The sequence below is a fragment of the Penaeus monodon genome, chromosome 35, assembly GCF_015228065.2.
Source record: "Penaeus monodon isolate SGIC_2016 chromosome 35, NSTDA_Pmon_1, whole genome shotgun sequence".
In the NCBI taxonomy this organism is placed as follows: Eukaryota; Metazoa; Arthropoda; class Malacostraca; order Decapoda; family Penaeidae; genus Penaeus; species Penaeus monodon.
In genome coordinates, this window is record NC_051420.1 from 12,709,719 (window position 1) to 12,716,196 (window position 6,478).

Below are 6,478 nucleotides of genomic sequence, written 5' to 3' on the forward strand. Positions count from 1 at the left end.
TTCAGCAAGTAAATATAATAACCACAGTGTACATGCCAACCCATACATTGGTGCGGTCACAAGAAAATTACCAAAAACTTATTCAAGAAACGTTTGGAGAAGGGCTACAATTTTCGGAAACTAATGCAAAAGAAATTCTTGTAACGGGATTTTAATAGCAAAACTGACTGGGAAAGTTTCGATCCCAGAGCTCAGCCAGATTCGTGGAATGCAAACTTACTAGAAGTCATAAATAATTTTTGTCTCTTCTAGGATGTAACAGATCGTACTAGGATAAGAGAGCTAGATAGGCCGTCTATGCTTGACTTGGATCGTGTGATATAATAAAATACTGTCTGCTTCAGGAAAACTCATCGTAAGTAAGAAAAGAAAACGAAAACACAATGACAAAAGAGGTAATTATAGAAGACTTAAAGATTTCTGTGATGGTATAAACTGGAAAACACTCCTGAACGAAGAGAACCTTGACATGCAGTATTCTAAAATTTGCGAAGTCTATAAAAAAAGGATTGTATCAGGATTCAAAACTGAAGCAATAAATGACTAAAAGTGGTTCAATTTCGACCAGTGTTTGTTCAGGACCCTAACTTTGAAATGGCAAGCAACCGTACAAACGTAAATCAGAATATCGAAAATATCACACTCGAAAAGAATGACATAAAAGATGAAAGGGTTAGACAAGACTAAAACAGAGGGACCAGATGAGATATCTAATTGGGTTCTGAGGGAATTTGTCGAAGAATTATTTACTCCGTTATTGTTAATATTCCAAAATTTAGTGAGACAAGAAAAACTACCAAAAGAGTGGAAACTTGCCAATGTTACACCTTTATACAAGAGCAGCGACAAACAAAACCCTCTAAATTATAGACCAGTTTCGTTAACTAGTGTAGTATGCAAGCTGTTAGAAAGGATAATTAGGAAAAGGTTAAAAAAAGCAAGCTGTTAAAAAACCATCTGGTTTTAGGGAAGGAAGGTCATGCGTAGCAAATCTCTCTTTCTATGATAGAGTTTCTGAAATATTACAAGAAATTGACGGCTGTGTGGATTGTGTATACATAGACTTTAAGAAGGCATCTGAAATTAGAACACCTAGGTGGAGTGAAAGGAAACTCTTCACGAAAGATTATGTTTACTGTTTTCATCAGTGATTTAGGGTCAAACATAAGCCCAGGTAGTTATCTGTTTGCAGACAACGGGAAATTGCAAAAAAGGATAATAAACGACGTATCATGCCAATGCCTCCATTGGCATGATACGTGACACAGAGGACTTATTCATTTGGAGTTGTACTTGAAAAATGGAATTTAGCACCAATAAAGGCTATGATGCTGTGACCACGGCCGCTCAAACATGAGCCTATACCGTTGAAAAAAAAGGCTATGTAGTCAAGTTCAGAGAAAGTTAAAATCATCCACCTCTACAATAGAAATAGAAGACGTAATATAAAACAAAACAGACAGAGAAGAAGACCTTGGAATAATCATAAACAGGAAATAAAGTCCAAATGATCATATAAATGACAAGGTCCATAAAATGCTAGGGCTGATTGCCAACATGAAGAGCCATCATAAGACCTAGGTCTTGAGTATGGCGCAGTAGTATCATCGTCCACACTTAAAAAAAGGTATAGATAAACTAGAAAGAGTTCAAAGAGCAGTCACAAGATGGGCACCTACTCTAAGAGATGTGAGCTATGAAGAAAGACTACAGAAAATAGGTCTTATAAATTTGGAAGAAAGAAGAAAAAGAGGTGAGATAATTATGATGTTCAATTATATTAAAGGGAGAAGTTAGACAAAGATGACTTTATAATTTCGAACACAAGAACGACGAGAGGACAAAGCAAAAAACTGAAAGTAAAGAGAGGCGAGAGAGATGCCAAGAAGTTTAGTTTCCTAAAAAGAACTACGGGACAATCTTGCAAATAACGTTGTGTGTGCCAAAAATGTGCAACGATATAAAAAGTGATATGACAATTTAAATATAGCAGACGGGACCACCTGGGCTTAGCTCTTCTCCCGTTTTAAAAGAAAAAGGTAAGAACAACTAGGTAAGAAAACACTCACTCTCTCTCTCTCTCTCACACACACACACACACAGAGAGAGAGAGAGAGAGAGAGAGAGAGAGAGAGAGAGAGAGAGAGAGAGAGAGAGAGAGAGAGAGAGAGAGAGAGAGAGAGAGCGAAACAAGAGTTGTACACAGCCGGCCAAATACACAAGCTTCGCTAACTCAAGCAGCAAATCCGTGGAGGTTCACTCACCGCCACCAGGAGAGGCGCGTCGGCGACAACGGGAACCCGACGGCGAACCACACGGGCGTCATCTAACCGCTGGTGGATGGGGTAGAGGTGGTCGTTTAGAGATAATTGCAATGTAACTCTAATTAGGCATATACGGATGATGTTTACGTGGTAATAAGGTTAGACTGTCTTTCTTTCTCTCTCTCTCTCTCTCTCTCTCTCTCTCTCTCTCTCTCTCTCTTTCTCATTCCTCTCTCTCTCTCTCTCTCTCTCTCTCTCTCTCTCTCTCTCTCTATATATATATATATATATATATATATATATATATATATATATATATATATATATATATATATATATATATATATATATATATATATATATATATATATATATATATTTAATCATTTAAGTGTTATAAACTGGGTCTCTCTTTTAACGGTAGGTTCATGTCTGAGCCGCCGTGGTCACAGCATGATACTTAATTGTAGTTTTCATGTTGTGATGCTCTTGGAGTGAGTACGTGGTAGGGTCCCCAGTTCCTTTACACGATAAACTGGGTAGACCACAGTATATCAAAAATGACAATGTCAAGGTAACGTAGGTAATCTGAGGCTCAGACTTAAAAAAAACAAGTGATTGTGAATCAACCTCTAGTACAGAGAAAAAAATGTATGATTATGACACATGAGACGCATATACACCAGAGTTCAGTGATGAAAATGAGACATGACTACCTTGAAATACCAATATTCTACGTAAGATTTCCCGTTCAAGTTTTCATAGAGGCCCACAGCAGCACCCACAATAATTCCTTCACGCCTTTTGCTTTTCTGTTTTCAGGTTTCAATAAAAGGTTATTCTTATCCAGGAATTATGATACGTATCTATGTCTCCCTAAGTATGCAAATTGAGTTGAATTTTTTAAAAACCAATTTCTTTGTATAACGCAGAGTTTCTTGTACATTACTATATAGTAAATAAAGATTGGATACAAATATAGCCTGTATTCTTTCCAACGGTCAGGAGAATTTTACCCGATATAACAGACTAGACTATACTCCCCGCCCAGAATATACCCGGGGTTATTTTTAAACTAGTCTGTTTTATACCCAGGGTATGAGTTAGGCTAGGCTAGATTAAACTCCGGGTATAGAATGGGCTAAGTTAGAAATACCCCCCTAAGCTAGAATATACCCTCCCCCCTAGGCCAGAATATACCTATTCCCTTTTGCATGTAACAAGTAAATTACTATATTTGCAGAATATAATGGCTGGTGTTAAAGCCGATCATGTAATGACCTCACAACTGCAAATATTCCTTGTGCAATGAATTCTACATTCCAAAATATCAAACTCAAAATTTAATTATTTAGTCACAAGCCGAACCTGTGGAGATATTGTCGTTAATCTTCTTGCATACTGTACAGGCCCAAGGGTCTATAATACTATAGTATTAGTATTATATAGTATTACTTTAGTATAGTCTACAAAATACTATAGTATTTTGCTAATTTGAAATGCACAATTTAGGGCTAAGGTCCGGACAAGAATTCAGTTGTTGATGGTCAAAATTGAAAAGTACTGATCGTTTGTGAATTTGTTACTGATATCCAGTTTTGTGTGGCCTGTGTGTTATCATCAACATCGTTATTATCATCATTATCATCATCACCATTATCACTATTATTATTGCTGGTGGTCGTGATGGTGATGATGATGATGATGATGATGATGATGATAATTATTATTATTACTACCTCATCATCATCATAATCATCATCATTATTATAACGACTATAATATAATGCTAATGATAATTATATTTTTTATCATCATTATCATAATCATAATCATAATCATAATCATAATCATCATCTTAATCATCATCAATCATTATAGTCAGCAAGTACTGTATGGTCATTTCAAATCAAAAATAACATCTTTAGTATAACTGGTAGTAGTGCTAATTTAACAAGTTGTTCTGGTCAGTAACAACTGAATATTCAAACTTTTAAAATCACAGTGGAGTGTAAGGACATCAGACTTGTGTCCTAGTATTTCCGACCTTGTCACACACACACACACACACACACACACACACACACACACACACACACACAAAAAAAAAAAAAAAAAAAAAAAAAAAAAAAAAAAAAAAAAAAAAAAAAAAAAAAAAATGCTGCTTTTGTGCCCCTCAACTTTTTTTTTTTTTTTTTTTTTTTTTTTTTTTTTTGTAAAACATTTGAATGTTGTTTCCATGTTCACCTGTTACTGTCCTTATTAAAATTCTTGATAATGATAATAAATATTATCATTATCACAATTATAATGATAATTATAATCACAAAAAAATATTTTGAGTTTGAGTTTAATATGGTGGCTTGTAGAATTTAGTGCACAAGGATTATCTGCAGTTGTGCGATCAATACCTGATCGGCATTAACACCAGCGTTTATCTTTTGGCAATATCATCATCAATAACGGTATGCTCATGTTTGAGCAGCCGTGGACCTCTTCATCATTCTTCGCCACTCAACTATATTTGGCAATATAGTATGCACTTTTTCCATGCAAAAGAGAAAGGGTATATTTTAACATAGACCATTTTAAACTGGCCTAACCTAACTTATACCCCGAGTATAAAACTGCCTAGCCTAAAATAACCTCGGGTATATACTGGGCGGAGTATAGTTTTGACTGTAACGATGGGTATGATTCTCGTGTCATAAAAAAGTCTATCACATAAATGTGTGTGTGTGTGTGTGTGTGTGTGTGTGTGTGTGTGTGTGTGTGTGTGTGTGTGTGTGTGTGTGTGTGTGTGTGTGTGTGTGTGTGTGTGTGTGTGTGTGTTTTATGTGCGTTCATGCGTGTCCGTGTAAATGTGTGGCTTCAGTCTGGATTTTCGTCTCTTTCTCTGTTTTGTCTGTCTGTGTTTTCCCTTTCAAACGCTTTCTCTTTGACTAATGACTGACTGCTAGCTCAGAAACTAATATCTAGTTACTGGTTAACGCTAGCTAAAAGAACATTAACTAGTTGCCAAATAATTACCTAATGACTTATGACTAGCTAATAAGGTAAAAACTATTTTCTAGATAAGAAACTAAGCTAACAACCTGATTTAACTAATAAGCTAATGACTAATAATAAATAACTAGCTAACAAACGCATAAAGCTTAAATTAATAAATCGCACATATATAAGTTGGTTATGATAATTATAAAAAAAGAGAAAAAATCTACAGAATTATCAATCCACTTATTTTTTTATTGTTACCCATTAATTCATCTGTTATTTTTATTTTCATCTATATATTTATTATTTTACACTTGCTCACCTGTTTGTTGACGAGATCAGGTCCGAGGTTCGTGAGAATGAACAAGCTGGCGATCATCAGAAAACTGAGAAACGTCTTCCAGTTGACCTTCGAAATGGAGAGATATTCGTCGATCAGGAAATACAGGATGAAGGTGAGGCCAAGACACATGCCCAGCGAAAGCACACCCATAGGGAAGCCAAAGAAATGGAGGAACTGTCCTACTGCCTCGTCTGCTTGCAGTAACAGGTCCTCTGTGGTTGCTAAAACGTCGACTGTGACTGCAGTTAAATGCGTCTCGTTCTTCTGGTCCAGGCTCTGTTTGCTCCCCTCTTTGATGTCATTTGCAGTTCCACGAATGGCCGACGTCGGCACCGTGATGCTGACTTCACTCTCTGAAACGGCCCGAGTCGGAACTGCGTTACTGGGTGAACTCTTGCACATGCTTTTGAATTCAACCGTGCCATTCAGGATTTTGAACATGGTGTACACCCTGACTTCCCTTTCGCTTGGATTGTCCAGATTTTGTGCAACGTGTTCGGCAATGATCCGGTGGTATATGCCCTTCAGTTCCCACGTGAGAAGGATGAAACAATAATTCAACAATATCGCAGGGAAACCGGCGATGAACCACTCGATCATGTAGCACGCGACGTACCACGCCACTTCCTCGTCGCTCAACACCTTGGTAGGAATTTGGAGGAAAGTGAACACAATAATGATCGAAGCCGTGCTCAGCAGCACACCAAACCCATAGACTTTCAGGTCGTAGAGGGTCACGAAGCACTTCTCGACTTCGCTCGTCCAGGTAGTGAAGCCCAAGGCCTCAATCGTCTCCAGGAACTTGACCAGACGAGAACTCATGAAGAAAGTGTAAACTGTAGTGATGAGGAAACCCAAAGTGTAGGTGTAGAACCAG